Source organism: Sorex araneus, chromosome 2, assembly GCF_027595985.1.
Source record: "Sorex araneus isolate mSorAra2 chromosome 2, mSorAra2.pri, whole genome shotgun sequence".
Taxonomy (NCBI): Eukaryota; Metazoa; Chordata; class Mammalia; order Eulipotyphla; family Soricidae; genus Sorex; species Sorex araneus.
In genome coordinates this window covers 290,452,079-290,470,654 of record NC_073303.1, presented here as the reverse complement: position 1 = coordinate 290,470,654, position 18,576 = coordinate 290,452,079, and the positions used below count along the sequence as shown (strand labels likewise).

At 40.6% G+C, this 18,576-nt stretch overlaps 1 non-coding gene across 1 annotated transcript; it reads left to right on the top strand.

Annotated features, from left to right (window-relative positions):
* Positions 1-18,058: 18,058 nt before the first annotated feature.
* Positions 18,059-18,163, top strand: LOC129402909 (U6 spliceosomal RNA). The gene has a single exon (XR_008628931.1). It is a non-coding gene; the product is annotated as a U6 spliceosomal RNA (small nuclear RNA).
* Positions 18,164-18,576: the final 413 nt, after the last annotated feature.

Below are 18,576 nucleotides of genomic sequence, written 5' to 3'. Positions count from 1 at the left end.
TCTTTACCTCAGTCTGGTTGCATCTGGTTTTTCCCTAGTACCCTTCATACCCTGCTTAAACAACACCTTTGTAGTCATTGTTCTGCCCACTCGCTATCACAACTTACCCCTTTCTGCTCCCTATCCTCCTTCTCTTTTCAGATACCTCTCACCAAAAATATTCATGATCTGTAGCTGTTTAAGTAACTTTTTAAGTGTAGTGAAATTGGACTGCTTCCTTTACAACCGTGCTGAAATATTAAGGCTGTGGCTAAGATGACTTCTAAGTGTTTTGTTCTGTATTATAACCCTAGCAGTATTATGAATCGAAAAAAGAGGATCCAGGATAAAAGAGAACACAAAACAAGTCTTCGACTTCACCTGGGCAAATTTTGCATAAAGGTTGGCTTAGTATAAAACTACTTCAAACTTTCTCAGCTTGGGTCCTCTATCACCAATCCTCAGAGATCTCTCTCTACTCATTCAAAGACTGGGAGGAAGGGGGTTCAATTATAGTGGGAACTCCATTATCCATACCTTGGTCATCAATAATTGCATCCTTCATCTTTTATTCGTTGCTCTGTGAATCACATGCCATCCCGTAAGGAAAGAAATATAGGACCCAAAGGCCTACGTGCTTTGAAGAAGCACACACAGGCAAGAAAGTGCAAGGTCAGAGGGAGGATAGATTTATACCTCCTTCCATGACTGAGCAGACTTTAGTCAGGACAGAAAGGCCTCTGGAAGACATGTAAGCCTCCTCATAGGTGTAGCATAAAGAAAGACAACTCAGACAGCTCCTTAGGGGGCCTTTGGATGCCAACTCCCAGGACCTGTCTTCTTAGAGTGGAGACTGCCTTATGCTTATTGCTGGGGATCCTTCATTCCCAGCTAAGTTTATTTAAGAGAAGATATTATTGAGAGAGAGAGAGAGAGAGTAAAATGCTTGAATAAGATTAGAATTAGTTACATTTGAAATTTGTTTGAAGTCAGGAAACAGAATATGCGATGGTATCTTTGAATATCAAGTTAAGGAGATGAGAAGGAAAAAATAGTAGGAATGCCAAAAGAGTGATCTAAATATGCTCTACAGTGCCTTTCAGAGAGCACAGAAAGCAGATTTGTGACAATGGCTTCTGGGCCGGAACATCCGAGCCTGAGATTCAGCTGATTGATTTTCTTTTGCTCAAAATGGGCTGGACATTTGTTGAAAACAGGATTTAAGAACTAAATCAGACAATGTAAGTGGGAGTGCTTATTAATCCATACAACTGGATAAAAAGATAAAGACTGATTTTTGTTTGTGGTTATGTGTGTATGTATAAGGGCTAGGTTCACCAAACTAGTTTTTGGGACTGGATTATTCCTGTTGATGTTCAGATCTTTCTCACACTGCAGACTTGTAGTGTATAATTTACAGGCTCAGGAAGATGACTTATATAGAAATGAAGCAGATGGATGCTGAAATTTACTCATTAGTAAGCATTCTCTTTCCTCATATACTTTTCCTTGAAAACATAGCACATTGAAGTTGGCAACTATTAACACTTCAGTGTAAATTAATCAATTGAATTGTTTTCTAGATTTACATCTGACTTAAGAAATGTTTGTCTTAAGTTTGGAGTTAACCTATTTTTTCTGGAGAATGTTTGCCTTGCATGCGGCCAACCCGGGTTTGATTCCTCCGTCCCTCTCGGATAGCCCGACAAGCTACCGAGAGTATCCCGCCCGCACAGCAGAGCCTGGCAAGCTACCTGTGATGAATTTGATATGCCAAAAACAGTAACAAGTCCACAATGGAGACATTACTGGTGCCCGCTCGAGCAAGTCGACGAACAATGGGACGACAGTGCTACAGTGCTACAGAGTCACCTTATTGAGGGCAGACTTGTTGATCTGTATTGGCTAGGGATTAGAACAGACTACAGCGAGTTTACAGGCTCTCATAACGAAGAGCAAGGGTACGTAAGTAATATTGCCATGAGAAACTTTACTTCAGTAGCAACCCTACCACCATGGAGAACAGAATACAAATTTACAGTACTCGAAAGGTTTCTGTTGGGCTGGATTTCAGTTGGAAAAGTCCTAGTACAGACGCCTGGACCTGCTTGTCATTAAGGAGCCAGACTTTAGTGTCAAGTTGATTTTCACTGACCTCCACAGCCTTCCCTGAAGTGATTACATTAGAGAATACAAAATGAATTAGTTTGTATAAGTGAGCTTTTTTTATGGGATAGGTATTGACTGCTCAAGTGTGGTCTGTATCCTGAAACCTTCCAGCTCAAAATTTCTGTGATTTCCTACTAATGGTGTCAAGTAGTCCAAATCTAGTAGTGGTGCCAAGTAGTTCCAATGCAAACACATCAGTCAGATAATCAATCTTACATTTCTAGTAACACATCAGTCAGATAATCAATCTTACATTTCTAATAAGTCTCTTTGTGTCACTTCTCATTTACCATCCCACCCAAGCACCCCAACCACCTGATATTCCATACAAACACTCTGTCATGTATTTATTCTTAGGCACATCTGTTTGATATTCATGGAATATTTTTGGTCCACCTGTTAACATCACACAACTTATTCTCAGATTTTCTAAAATCTCTTTCACCTAGAATCATTATGGCCCTCTCCTATGCCCCAAAGTATGTTCTTTGAGTCCATAACAGAAACCCTTACAGGTAATTTTATATTTCTGTTTTGGAGGTTCTGCATGTCTCATCTAAAAGAAGTTTATTGAGGTGGACCCTTGTCTCTAATATGTTTGTAATCTTTTCAGAGACCATAGAAACAGATGGGATGCATACAACAGGTGCCAAAACTTATGGTGAAGTTCAAAGTAAACTCTGTTCCCCCGTAAATGGGGTTTCTGGAGAACTCTGGGCATAGGACAAGCATCATTAGCCTCAAGTAAACCAAGGACTGTATCGCTTGATCCCCAGGTATAGATGATGAGCACTTTGGGGAGCACATTCCTACTGATAACTCTGAGCTTCAGTTAAAATAAAAGAACTTTATTTTTTGTACAATACAATCATTATTACATGTTTTACATTATTACAATACAAGAATGTTACATAAATATGTTAATCACTGAAAATGAAAGTCTTCACATCTTTGTGGTCTAGAGACAATATATGTATCACTATTAAAGTAAGCATACATCCCTGGTACATAGACGTGTAAAGCAAGCCTAAAATGACCTTATGCTTGATTAAGCGTGTTGATATCAACTACGCAAGGGAATGGAGTCTCTGAGTTAAATAGTGTATAGCTGGGGTGATGTCAGAGCTCTTTCTGCTACTCCATTCCCTCTCTGTCCCTTCAGAAATAAGCAAGAAATAAAGTCGAGGCATGTCTTGCTCCACTGTATCACCCAGAGAATACCTCCCAGTTCTCTTTATCTATTTCTCTCCAAAGAGAAGAATGAAGCCTGAAAACTTCCCTGATCCTTCTGTGACTCTAGTCAGGAAAAGAATTATGTTGCTCAGTTCAGTCTCAGCGACAGTGCCAAACACCAGTGTCTGGGCCTCTGGCACACTGAGGGACAAAGAACAAGTTCTCTCTGTGGGATGATTCTGAAATGTCCACTTTGAAATGGTAGGATATTGCTACATAAACACATAAAAACGCAAGACATGAACTGTTCTGACAACAGCAATAATTTTCTTCACACTTAATATGAAAATATTAATCACCCCCCACACACAAATTTCAAGAGAAACAGTATTTAAAAATAAGGGACAGAGATAAGACAGCAGGTAAGATGTTTGCCTTGCACTCTCCTGGCCTTGGTTAGATTCCTAGCACCATATATGGTCTCATGAGCACCACCAGGGGTGATCCCTGAGGAAAGAGAAAGGAGTAATTTATTTATTTTTGACCACCTAGTGTGGTCAAAAGTAAATAAATAAGACTCACAGATGCCTGAGTCTCAACTGGAAAGATTCAGGTCATGGGCCTAGAGCTAGTAAGAGCTTAATCCTGCATGAAAAGGGGATTCTAACATCCTAAAAAACAGTCAAGTCTCAACCTCTCCAAGATACTCTTGTATTTTTTTACTCAACTGTTTCTTCTCCTTTCTCACCCTTACTCTCTCCCCACCCAGCCACCCCCAACCCCTAGTTTTTGTTTGTTTGTTGTTTTATTGAATCACCATGAGATACTCAGTTACAAAGTTGTTCATGATTGAGTTTTCAATACCCTTCTTTTCACCAGGTACATTTCCCACCACCATTGTCCACTGTTTCCCTCCTGCCACTGCCCCCACCTCTCGCTCCCAGGCCCAGCCTGTCTCCATGACACATTTTTTCCTTTATCTTTCCTCCTGGGCATTATGGTTTGCAATACAGATGCTAGCATACTATCATGTTTATCCCTTTACCTCCTTTTGCCACTCAGATCTTGTTCAGAGTGAGCATTTCCAATTATCATTGTCATAGCGGTCACTTCTATATCTTAATTTCCCTCCCTCAGCTCTTCCACTTGTGACAACTTTCCATTCATGGACCTATTCCCCTGGCCCTTGTTTCTACTGTACATGGGTATTAGTCACATGTTACTTTTTAAAAACATTCCACGGACAAGCACACACTCACTTTAATCTTGGATAAATCTAAGCATAATGGACTTGACTTTGCCTAGTAAGAGCCAAAGTCTCTGACTTCCCTGATATTACTCCAGGAGTTGTGAGTAGGCAGGCCAGGGGCTAGAAATGGACTGACCTAAAGGGGATTTGGGTGGTGGGGGAGACAGAAGCTGAAGGGTCCCTCTCAAGGCCACACAGTGATCAGAATTGGAATCTCTGATTCTCTTAGTTGTACGAGTGAACTCTGAAGTCCTTTGAATCACTTCTACCCAAATCCTTGAAATTTTATAAGATTGATAGCTCCTGTCCTGATCACTATGTGCCTTGCAGTCTGACCAAAGCAAGCCCCCTTCCCTGACAAGAGTATTATTCCATTGAGAAGACTCTAGGGCTTAATTTATTGGGAAGCTACACTTTATAGTTCTATCTTTTTCTGGTTGTGCACTTCATCATCATCATCATCATCATCATCATCATCATCATTTCGTTGATTGTCTAAGTTCTCGAGCAGTATCAGTAACGTCTCCATTCGTCCTAGCCCTGAGATTTTAGAAGCCTCTCTTTACTCGTCCTCCCCAACAGTGCCATATTGTAGGCTCTTTCAGGGTCAGGGGAATGAGACCCAGCATTATTACTGGTTTTGGCATAAGAATACACCAAAGGGAGTTTGCCAGGCTCTCCCATGTGGGTAGGAAACTCTTGGTAGCTTGCCAGGTTCTCCCAGGGGGAAAACTAGGCCATCAGCTTCCGGGAGCTTGATTTTATAGTCTCTGGATGTTGGCCGTTGGTAGGATTACACAGTACCGGGGGCAGTCCCTGGGAGTAACCGCCTAGCTGCTGGAAAGTGGGAGATTTGGGTGGAAGAGGTCCAGTCCCGATCTGAGCAGACTTAGAGGTCTCAGCCCCGGGTCCCACACACCTGGGTTCCTCTGCTGGTTCCTTCATGCATGAGGCTCGTCCGAACGTGTGGAGAGGGGCCTTGAGCATGGCTGTGCCTAGGCTCCAGAGGTCTTCGGCCTCGGGAACGCTATTTGGTGCAGGGAGGGAAGATGGAGCCCACCCCCTCCGAGGGGCCCTGGGGAAAACAGCCAGGCGAGCAGGGGCAAGAGACTCTGTGCACTTCTTAATCTCATAAACTACAGGTTTAGCTCCTCGTGGCCCTGGCAGCTTGTGTTGGCTTCAGCACCGAGAAGGAAGCTGTTGTTAAACTGGACTTTCCTGCCCTCTGCTGGCAGAAAACAGTTTAGCAAATCCTAGAGGACAGGATTTTATTCATTCTTTCACATAACTCTGTCAACTTTGTCTTTTTAAAGAAAAATCCACACAACAGGGTACTATGTTTGGTGCTGGACTTGCAGAGAGGAGTACTCTCAAATGAACCTCTTCCTCCAAATATTGAATTATGTTTTGTTCTCAATGTTGGCAATTTAGATGGTTCCATAACTCAAACTAGAACTCCAAAAAGATCCCTCAATCTACTATTATTAGTACATATACTTCTGTGTGAGCCATGGAACCAGATGATTAACACTGAAAGGAACCAAATCACCTCCTACCTAATTCAAAGCTTTCAAAATCAACTCTAGAACTCTGTACACCAGATCCAGGACTGCCATGAGAATTCTGTTTCACTCAGCTGGATTTTGCCATAAAGTTTTGAAAACCAAGCAACAGCTAAAAAACTGAAACTCTAAGACAAAATGTTCGCTTGAGGAGGATTACTCTTATAGAAGTTACATTTGGAGGTGGGGAGGAGGGACGGGCGGGGGCAGGGGGGGGGACAGGTAGTATAAACCCAGGGACAGGAGATGATCAGACAACTTAAGCCATGTGTGGAGGTGCATGGATGCCCAAGTGGTGCAGGGAATTGAATTTAGGACATCACAAATGCTAATAATATTCTATCACTTGAACAATCTCCCAGCCTGACAATCTGTCCTCTTACCTGTAATCTGAATGCTCTCCTGTTTCCCAGCCTGTTGTACCCACAGTCACACCCATTTTGTAGCTGGTCTCATCATTACCTGATATAATTGTCTTTTTACCCACACTGCAGAGGAATCACGCTGCCTTTGCAAGCTTACCTTCACAAAAAAGGAGAGATCTCAGGTATGTTGGGAACCGGTCCTTTGTTGGGAACCGTTTCCATTGTCACTGAATCACTGTTTACTCCTTGCTACTCTAAAGTGTCACACAGGGGCTGGAGTGGTAGCACAGCGGGTAGGGTGCTTGACCTGGGTTCGATTCCCAGCATCCCATGTGGTTCCTCAAGCACCACCAGAAGTGATTCCTGAGTGCATGAGCCAGGAGTAACCCCTGTGCATCGTCGGGTGTGACTCAAAAAGCAAAATAAAATAAAATAAAATAAAATAAAATAAAAAATAAAGTGTCACATAGGATCTTTTATACAAATGGATTTATACTTTCATTTGTTTGGAGCCATGCCTGGCTTTGCTCAGGGATTACTCCTGGCTCTGCTGTCAGAGTTCACTCCTTGTGATCTTGGAGGATCATATGGGATGCCAGAGATTGAACCCACGTCCACTGTGAAAAGCAAGTGCTTTACCTGCTGTATCATCTCTCAAGTTCCAGCTTTGAAATTTTTGACTACAACTTTATAAGAAATATATTTCACATCCTAACCCTCTGTCCACATGCAAACCTACATATATTTATCAAGGCAAAACTTAGCTTTATTTCTTGCAATAAATTTTCACATTTTCTATTCCTTTAATTTTTCTTTATAATGTAGTTTTGACCCAATAGGTTTATTGTGTGGTCATTCATATTGAGTCATAAATCTCTCTTAAAAACACTTCTTTGATCCCTCCTCTTCCTGAACTGTACTTTAGCTAACCGCTTAGGATGACCAGACAATAAAATCCACCACTCAGAATGCTGGTATTATCTCTTCCTCTTCTCTCTCTCTCTCTCTCTCTCTCTCTCTCTCTCTCTCTCTCTCTCTCTCTCTCCTTTGCTCTCTCTTGCTTTCTTATCTGCCTTCCCTCCTTTCAGAGGTTCACACTGCTATTTGTCAGCTAGAAATCTAAGCTTCTATAAATATAGCAGCAGTATTTACTAACTGTAGAGGGTTGAATGATGCTAGCTACCCTTTCCCCTGATATGTCCACATCCTGACACCCAGACCTTGTGAATATTACCTCATTTGAATAAAAGGGATTTTTCAGATATAATTAAAAATCTCAAAATTAGGCCAACATGGAATATTTATGGGGTACTAATTCCAAAGACAAGAGTGCTTGTAAGAAAAAGAAGAGGCCATGGGAAGATGAAGGTAAAAATCACAGTGATATTGTCATAAGCCAAAGAAACCTGGAGTCACTGGGAATTGGGAGATGCGGGAATGAATTCTACTCTAACGCTTCTGAGGCATTTGTGACCTGGAAGACACTTAGATTCCAGATGGCTGTTTTCTTCTAGTACAGTAAGAGAATGCATGTCTCTTCTTTGAAGATAATGTTCGTGATATTTTATTCAGAACCATAAGAAATTCACAGGTTAATGGAGTCTCTCTTTTTACTAAACCCTAAGCAGAGCTGGATTCAGATCACAGTTTCCCTCCATATATGAAGCTACTGAGTATCTCCATGCTTCAAGTTCTTTCACAGAGCCAAGCTTATTCTGGCTAACACTATCCCAAAGTTCAGTTCTACTAGTGGGACCCCCGAATCTCTTCTTGCAATTTCACTCCTACTGGAAGACGCCCATCCACTTCTTTTTTTTTTTTTTTTGCTTTTTGGGTCACACCCAGCGATGCTCAGGGGTTACTCCTGGCTTTGCACTCAGGAATTACTCCTGGCGGTGCTTGGGGGACCATATGGGATGCCGGGGATCGAACCCAGGTCGGCCGCGTGCAAGGCAAACGCCCTGCCCGCTGTGCTATCCCTCCGCCCCCCCCCCCATCCACTTCTGACAAAGATGTCTTAAAAATTTAGTCTTGACTATAGACCCATTAGAATCTTTTCCTTGAGTTTTTTCCTCAACTTTCATGTATCTCAGTTATTAAAATGGAAAACCAGGCTCATTATGGTAGGAAGAGTGGTGGGCGGGAAAGAGGCTAAAACCCTAGAATGATTTGCCATGTGGTGAAGCAGAGGTAGATGGGTGTTTATCTGAATGCTAACAAAATAAATGTGATCCTTTAGGGTTTTCCATTTTCAAAAGAATTCTAGGGAAAACATTCACTAGTGTGATATATTCAAACCTCGTTTCCGTAGGCAAGCTTTGCACTTATCTTGTAACCTGTTTATTTCACCATCTGCTCACCACCTGAAGGAAACAACTATGGTTACCTTTCTACCCTAGCTCTTCAATGTTAAGTCATATAATCTTTCTGTTAAATTGATGATCCCGTGTCATTTCCTGCGGGAAAACTAATCATTAGAAAAGCAACATGTGACTGCTGGAATTATAAAGAAAGAGATGCCCTGAGACTAACAAATCAGGAAAACTGAGTTCTCAGATCCAAGGAGAGGTAAGAAAGGATTCCTGAATTTTGCAGTAATAACCCATCCACCTTGAGCTGTGTATTTCAGTTTCTAATGCCATGTTTTGCATAATAAAATTGGACGCTTCTGCACAAATATACGCATACTGACTCCAGAGAACTAGTAGAAGCAAAACAAAACCACATTCATAAGCTTTGTCCTTCTAGAACCTAGTGACAAAAATGCAGAACCACATAGATAAAGAATGCAGAGACAAGACAGACAGTCTGTGGTTTTATTATTGTTATTGTTACAGCAATTACTTTACAGTCAAACCATAGTTTATCTGTGAAGTCTGGCTCCTAGCAAAAATGATTCTCCTTAATAGCAGAAACCAAGACTTCCATCTTGTCCCACCTGGAAAATTGCCTAGATCATAAAAATGTTCTCAGGAAATGCTAATCAAATATTGAAAAAAAAATCTTTTGTGTCCATCAATGTCTCTAATTCTCATATTTTTGAGAATGGCTCCTAAACCTAACTTATATTTATTGCACATGTTAGTTTAGATTTCAACCAATCTTATTAAAAATTTACTTGTATCATTTTTCATCTCATTGCTCATCAATTTGCTCGAGTGGGCGCCAGTAACATCTCCGTTCGTCCCTGTCGCAGGCTAGTGTAGCCCAACGGTATTTGTTCACTCCAGGAGCAGTAAGAGTAACAGTATTAAGAATTAATGATACCAGAAACAAAAATTAAGTATACATACAACTAAGTAAAATGAGGAATGCAGGACATCCTCAGGAGCTAAGGTGCCTGCCTTGCCAGTGTGAGGCTGTGAATTGGATCCCTAGAACAGCCGTGTGCACCAGGCTAGTTCCCGACAGCTCCCTTGCTTTTGTCCTGCATTACACACAGTACAGAAAAGTTGCAGAGAGACTAAATCCAAAAATGTTGAAGATGGCAAATGATTTGTTGTGGGGGTGATTTTGCAATGTATACAAATACTGAATCATGTTGTATACCCAAAAGACCTCTAATATAGACAATCATGTCCCCAAACTTTCAGGGTCGGGCGTGGGTCATACCTGTTGGTGCCCCAGCTCTGTCCACGGTGATGTGGGAGGATTACTCAGGGCCATGTAGTGCGAGGCATAGAATCAGGGCTGGCAATGTGGAAAGCAAATATTTTAACCTTTGACTATTGTAGGATAACATTGGCTTGTCCTTTCCGCCTTGCCACAGGAAGCTTAGGTTAATTGGGTTACTCCCATTACAGTGCTCCCATTCCTCTGTATTTATCTGTATTTATTTGTAACCTCTTTCTTTGTCCTCTGTTGACTTGTAAATATTATCTTTCTCTTCCCCTTAAGTCCTTTGCATAGTTAATTCAGAGCAATGTCCTCTTTATATGGACACAAGAAGACAGTTAATGCTATGCTTTTGTAACTTGGGAGTTAAATGACTCTAAATGGTATTTACCTCCTGGACATCTGTTCTCTCGACTTACATCTCTCAGTTGTCCTTACTTCCTAGCACCCCAAAAGAAGGGTCCCGACAAGGGACTGGATGGACCCAGGGTCAGCTGTGAGGTATGTGCTACCCTGGCATTGAAATGGGCCTGGCCAAGGTGCCATAATGCTTAACTATAAGTTAAGAGCATGAACATGGACAAATTCTGTCATGATCCAAAAAGTAATAACTAGATTCAGACCCTGCTAGAGTTAGAAAAGATTAATCCGGCCTGAGCACTGTAGTCTGAGTCTGTGGCAAAATGTTCCCAGGAGAGCCACCTGCCAGCTCAATGTATCTCTTACTGTGTCCATACAAAATAACTAATATTAAGAAGTAGGATTAAGATGTTAATCAAGACGTTAATTAAGCTATTGGACTAAAGAGAAGAGGACCACCCCTAGGGAGTGTTTCTGCCCTTGAGCCTGATGAGCAGTCAGGAAGGGCTTTCCTATGTTGATTTTGCTACCTGACTGGGTGTAGCATCTACCCCCAGTGCTGGGGAGTTGGAGAGCGGCAAGAGAGTTGGAGAGAGATGAGAGAGAGAGCAGGCAGCAAGATGGAGCGCATGGCAAGACTAGCAAGGGGACAGAGGGAGAAAAATGTAGAAGAAGAGTACAGGAGCAGGCACGTGGAGAGAGAGAGCCCAGGCTGCAAGATGGAGCACAGAGAGATGAGCAGGAGAGACAGGAGGAGACAGGAATGAGAAGCAATGTGAGGCTCAGAGAGACTGAAACAGGGGCATGGGAAAAACGGAATAAACAGCAATTGACCAGGTTGGCCCTCATTTCCTCCTCCGTTCACCCATGACCTGGGCCGCCCAACCCGGGCAGCGAGGGGGAGAGCCACTGGGGCCTTCCCTAGCCACCTGGAGATTATACAGACTACCTTTCTGGTTCTCAAAACATAAATTTTTCATTAAGAGACGAGAAGAGGGGCCAGAACGATAGTACAGCAGGTAGGGCATTTGCCTTGTACATGACTGACCTGGGTTCAATTGGCATCCCATATGGTCCCCTGAGCACCGCCAGGAGTGATTTCTGAGTGCAGAGCCAGGAATAATCCTTGGTCATCGCTGGGCGTGACCCAAAAACAAAAAAAGTGAAAAAAAAAGTGAAGAGATGAAAAGAGCAAAGAGCAAATAATCATTATTTTATTAGGTTACGTTCCTAAATATTCATTTAGAAACAAATAAAAGAAACAAAGAAGCAAAAGGATAATCATCTATACTAAAATTGTTCTTAATTGAATTCAACATAAGGGAAAATTTATGACCAGAAACAAATTGTCTACTTTCACTGATTATTAAATCAGCAAATTGATCTTATTTTCACCGTTAAATAAACAGACCTTTCTGTGTTGTTTGACTAAAGCTTGTAGTTTATCAGTGTATAGTAAAAATTTTCATTGCACGCAGAGCAATGAAATTAAATAGATCATAATATCTATGTCTAAGTATGAGATCTAAAATCCACCTCAGCTACTTGATGAAAAAGAAAGATGGATGGAAAAATTAGGGGAGAATGTAATTCTTCCTTCAAAATAGACTAGTGCTAGCACAAAATACATTGAGAGTTGATTTTTGTAGAAGGACAAGGGTAAAATTGCAGCTGAGCACTAACTTTTTTGCTTTTAAAGACAAATTTTGCATGACAATAAAAATATCTATCACAAATTAAAAGACTGCCTCCTTATGCCTTACTTAGAAAGTTGGAGTCACCCGACTCCAACCTGCCTTGGTTTTTGCCCTGTCCTAGTCAGTGCCCAAGATTGCTCTGACTTCATTCCCCTGCTCTTCTCATCTGTGACTCAGTTGCTTTACTCTTCTGAACATCAATGAGCTTTGTTTCTGATATACTCTAAGGTGCATATAGCTCTTTGTCAGTCCTAACATTGGTCTCTTGACCACTTCTGCCCACCCTTAAAAATGTTCCCCTCAGGGCTCCTACTCTAAGAAACCATTTCTTACCCCTCACCCCTAAATATAATCATATTATATTAATATGAGGCTATCCTCTTAACAGGCTCAGTATTGACTAGTACATGTTGTGAACTCTTCAAATCAGGGACTATGTCTATGTGTCTTTGTGACCTGGGAACTCAGGACAAGCAATAAAATAGATGGAAGTATGTATGTTGACAGGGATGGGAGTTGAAGGTGTCTGTTCTCTATAACCAATACAGTGCCACTTTTCAGGGGTGGAAGACTCATTTCACTGTGTGAGTCCCTGGGATCCTCAGAGCACAGGGGTTTTCCAGGGTTCTCAGACCTGAGGTCTGAGGGTACCTTTGCATCCCTCGCTATCTTCTTCATCAGGTACTTCACAAACTACCAGAAATCAATGCAAGCTAAATTCACTTCAAATGATATAAAATTAGAATAAAGATGCCCATGGAGTTAAAAAGCACTTCATTTTGGAATCCCACCCCCCAAAAAAAGAAAATAGAAGGCCTCTCTTGGTGTATCACACATTCATACATGCTATATGATAGTTGGTGAAAATACCCATTCGACTTCACATTGTCAAATATATAAGGGCATGAGGTTAATACCATATCAAAGGCCCATGGAGGGCTCTCCTAAGCTTATCAGTCATACTAACAACTTTGTATTAACAATTTTGCATATTTTTCAAATATCACTGTTCCCAGGCTTCTAGAAATTCATCTCTCTCCTTTTCCTTTTCTTTCTTTCTCTCTTTCTCTTTCTTTCTTTTCTCTCTTTCTTTCCTTCTTTCTTTCTTTCTTTTTCTTTCTTTCTTTCTTTCTTTCTTTCTTTCTTAATCTCTTTCTTTCTTTTCTTTCTTTCTTTCTTTCTTTCTTTCTTTCTTTCTTTCTTTCTTTCTTTCTTTCTTTTTCTTTCTTTCTTTCTTTCTTTCTTTCTTCATCACTCTCTTTCTTTTCTTTCTTTCTTTCTTTCTTTCTTTCTTTCTTTCTTTCTTTCTTTCTTTCTTTCTTTCTTTCTTTCTTTCTTTCTTTCTTTCTTTCTTTCTTTCTTTCTTTCTTTCTCTCTCCCTTTCTTTTTCTTTCTTTCTTTCTTTCTTTCTTTCTTTCTTCCTTCCTTCCTTCCTTTCTTTCTTTCTTTCTTTCTTTCTTTCTTTCTTTCTTTCTTTCTTTCTTTCTTTCTTTCTTTCTTTCTTTCTTTCTTTCTCTCTCTCTCTGTCTCTCTCTCTCCATGTTTTGTTTTTGAAGTGCAGCTATCATCCAGATGGTTGTAGGTGACTCTACCTATTGAGGTAAAGGGTTCTGGTCCTTGTCCAGGATCTTAGTCTCAACATTAGCCATGTTTTGAGCTCAAACAAGCATATATAATTCTTCATTTCTTGGCAGTCTAGACTCCTGACCCAAACTTTATAAACCAAGTCACAAGGTTTACAAAATCATGCAGCTTGTTAAACCTATTTCCTATCTATAAGTATGGCTAGATATGATGCTTAGTGTGTGGGATTTTATGAAAATGAAATTATATACAGTAGCTGGCACAAAGTCAGTTGCACCATTATTTCTACTTTAATGGTATCTCAGTACCAGACACATATGATGATTCTTGGTAAGAAAACGGGAAACTGAATAGGAAATAGGAAAGCTTGCCTTAGACAGGAATCTAATTAGCCTTTTTTTTTTTTTTGCTTTTTGGGTCACACCTGGCAAAGTACAGGGGTTGCTCCTGGCTTTGCACTCAGGAATCACTCCTGGCAGTGCTCAGGGGATTGTATGGGAAGCTGGGAATCAAACCCGGGTCGGCCACATGCAAGGCAAACGTCCTACCCGCTATGCTATCACTCCAGCCCCTGAAGCAGTTACTTTGTGCCAGGCACTGGCGATAGAAAGATGAAAAACAACTGAGAGTGGTGAGCACACACACGTGCCAAGACTTAGAAATGATACATTACAAAAGCATAGTTGAAGGTAGCTTCAAGGTGGTGATACCTTAACTTGACTTACCACCTGAGGCCATGAAGCAGGATATTATGCTGAAGCTAAAACCAAAGAAAAAAAAATTCTTCGAAGCCAAATGACAACAGTATTCCAGAGAGAGTGAACACTGGAATTTGAGAATCATTACCTTGGTCAGAGCAGCAGGATAGCATAATGAGGACATTATCCTTGGTGTGATAATTATGCTTGATAGATTGAGAACATAAGTTCTGAACCAGGGAGATACTGAATTTCAACCTCAGCCCCAAGACCTACTAAATGGATTAGCATGAACCAGTTTCTTAGCCTCTCTAAACCTCAGTTCAAAATACTATTATTACCTGCCTCAAAGGAATTGTTTTCAGAACTAAATGAGACAAAGCGCATTAAGTCCTTACCATAATACTCACATGGAAAATTGTTTGAATTATATTATTATGATAAGCAAATGTTTATTGAGCTCCTTCTCAATAAACAATATTATTATTATTGTCTGGGAAATGAGCTGTGCCAGACTCATGAGACTTAGTTTTTAACCCATTAGCAGGAAGGAGGTCTGGACGCTTCAGCAAGGGAATGAGATGATCATCTTTAATTATTTGAAAATCATTCTGGGATAGTGGTTGAATGAGTGAAGGGTACACTGTAAGCAAAGAGGCTACAGAAATAAGGATTAGTAAGGCAAGAAACATCGCATTATGAGTTAAGGCAATGGGCAGTGGAAAGAAAGGCAAGGAGACCAACCCAATCAAGGGTAATTGGAAAAAATAATCCACAGGATACAGTGACCCATTACTACAATGAGAAAGGGTTAGCAGGTAATTCCCAGATTTCAAAGAACTAGGAAGAGTAAGTTTGGTTGGTAAAGTGGTGATATCAGCTTTGGTAGTGGTGCTTTCAAGGGACACTCCCAAAAGACAGATAAATTAATATGTGTGTCTGGAGTTCAATGGAAATTCTTAGAGGAGTTACAAAAGTCAGGAGTTCGTTGATGATACTAAAATATGAGTAAGTACATGCTTCTGAAGAGAAATAGAGTGGAAGCATCCCTGGGACATATGTGTATCAGGAATGGGTAAAAGTGAAAATATTGAAATGGAGAGGGAAAAAAAAGTGAGAAAATGAGGATAAAATACCACACTGAAGTCAGAATAAGAAAAAAAGAATACAGAAGTGATACCAGTAAACTATGGGCAGAAATGTGGCCAAAGTCTAACAGGGTTTGGAGTAACAGTTTTCCATATAGATATAAGAATGAGACTTCCATAAGTTAGGTAGAGAGTAACATTATAAATAAGTATTATCTACTGTTTTGAGAAATTTTATTTTGGGTCATAAAAACAAATTCATGACACTAGAGTGAATGTGGAAATAGATAAGGGTTATTTTAGTTAAATATGAAAATCACAAGTGTACTTACATACTGAGAAGAGTGCGCTACCTGCTGGAATTTTCCTTGGACTTTATCTTACTTTACCTCTTCTCTATGCTTCACTCTCACTTCCATTTTAAGTGGATCTTCATCTCTCAACTCCCAGAGATACGTGAAGGGTACTATGTTCAATACGTGCCCCTCACCCTTAACAATACCTCTAACACCATTAATCTAAATTCCAGTGAACTTTGTCTTCAATTCATTCCTACTCTGCTTCTCCAGATATCCTTGAGACTCCCAAAGTATATCTGGGCAGAGAACAGATGGGAGACATCAAGAGACCATTTGGGGGCCAGAGCAACAGTATAGTTTGCAGGGTGTTTGCATAGCATGAACCTGAATTTGATCTCTGACATCCAATACTACCCCCTGAGCCCAAAAAGAGTAATTCCTAAGTGCAGAGCCAGGAGTAACCCATGGTTATTGTTGGGTATGGCCCAAAGACCAAACACCAAAAGAAAATAAAGGGACTGACTTTCAAGCTAATGACATTTATCTTACCAAAAGCCACCATGTGTTTGTAACTGAACAAAACCCCATGAGACTCATACTCTGTGTAGGCCCAGCTGGGCATCCTTTGCAGCTGACAGAGGTGAGTACAGTCTACAGTGCCTGCTAGTTCACATCACAAATGCCAAATAAAGACACTAAACTAAATGTAAACAACATTTGCACACAATAGGCCAGATTTGCTCAAGGGGGCACCAGTAATGTCTCCATTGTGAGACTTGTTGTTACTGTTTTTGGCATATTGAACATTCCCTGGGTAGCTTGCCAAGCTCTGCTGTGCTGGGCTCTCTGAGAGGGATGGAGGAATCAAACCGGGGTGGGCTGCGTGCAAGGCAAACGCCCTACCCACTGCGCTATGCTATCGCTCCTGGGCTAATATCCTAGACATGTAAAACACTCACAAAACTCAGCAACAAAAAAGAATCCCATAAAGAGACATAGAGAAAAAAAACTCACTTTTCTGAAGTTAATATATTGATGGCTAGTAGGCATATGAAAATGTGTCACTGATCATCAGGTAAATACAATTAACAACTATAAGTTGTCATCTCATATTAACGAGAATAACATATATCTAAAAAAACTGAAAACAACCAGTGTAGGAGGAGATGTGGTAAAAAAGGAACTGTCTTTCGCTGTTAATGAGAATATCATGTACGTCAGTCTGTATGGAGACTTCTCAAAAAAAAAAGTAAGAATAGAGCTTCCATAGGAGTCCATGATTCTACTTCTCACATCTACCCCAAGAACCCAAACACATTAACTTAAATCTATGCATATACACCTGTTTCATTGAGTATTAAGTATAATAACTAGGATGTCAAAACAACTAAATTTCCAATGACAACTGAATAAAGAATATATAAAATGCAATATTATGCAACTGTGAGGGAAAAACAGCCATTTTTTGAAACGTGGACAGAACTAGAGGACATCATGTTAAGTGAATTATATCAAAGAAAGAAATACCTGATGATTTCACTCATCTGTCGTATGTAGATATACAAAACTAGAGAATGAAAGTATTGAATGGTGACAAACTCTTGGTCTTTGATTGTAGAGCAGATTTTCAAGCCATGGGGGAAATGGGAAAATGAACTCTGAGGTAAAAGAAGAGAAGGACTAGAGGTGACCTAAGTACAGTGGCAGAGGCTGTTGGGCATTTGAGTGGTAAAGTATATCAAAACCATTAATGTTAACACTATTATAACCATGCTACCAAAACTGTAATTTAAAGTAGAGAGCTTCTGTTTCTCTAAGAGAGTTTCTGATTCCTATTCCATATGAAAAATCAATACATAACTTAACTCAGACTATGAATCAGTAGCCCAAATCATATTTATGCCAGGGGAAATGGGCATGATACATTCCTTTGGGATGACTAGGCAAAATGAGAAGGTCTGGAAGTGAGGTTGTCTTTCTCCACTGCTTGTGTGTCCCTTTGGTCATTTCTCCTGGAGGGATACACACATAACCTCGTTTGTCACCTGGAAGACCCATATCCCAGATCTGCCTTTCCTGTGCCTCTCCTCACCACCTAGGTACTAAACCAAATAAAGAAATAGCTACAAAATATTTTCATACAGGATGGCAGAGGAATAACCCCCTGCACTGTGCAAGTAGAGCCACAGTCCATAGGTTTCTTCCAAACATAAGAATGTAGTGCTCCTTGGGAAGGCATGTATACCAAAACTGGAATGACAGAGAAGATTGACATGACCCCTGTGCAAGGTTAATATGCACACCCATGAAACATTCCTTATTAGAAAAGAAGAATGCATCCTCCTTGCTACAATCGAACAGAGTATACATGTGAGAGACAATGAGAAAAGAGAGGGGGAGTGGAAGGGAGAGTAAGCAGGAAGAAGACAGTATTTTCCAATGAATTTCAACAACCCTTCTTATTCTAGGGAAGGGGAACACAGAGAACACTAGAATACACAGATTCCAATCAACTCACAGTCAGAAGGACAGAGGTTAAATATTTATTTGTCAACATAACTACCACACCCCACCTCACTTATGCTTTTCTCCAAAGGTCTTCATACTGCGCCTTTAAACCTTGCCCAACTTCTATTTTGAGTCCACATTCATTTAAGTGAGAAGTTTAAGCTCTGATTCATTCTTAGAGAAATTTCTATGATGCTCCGCTATATCAACACAACATAATGGCTACTAAC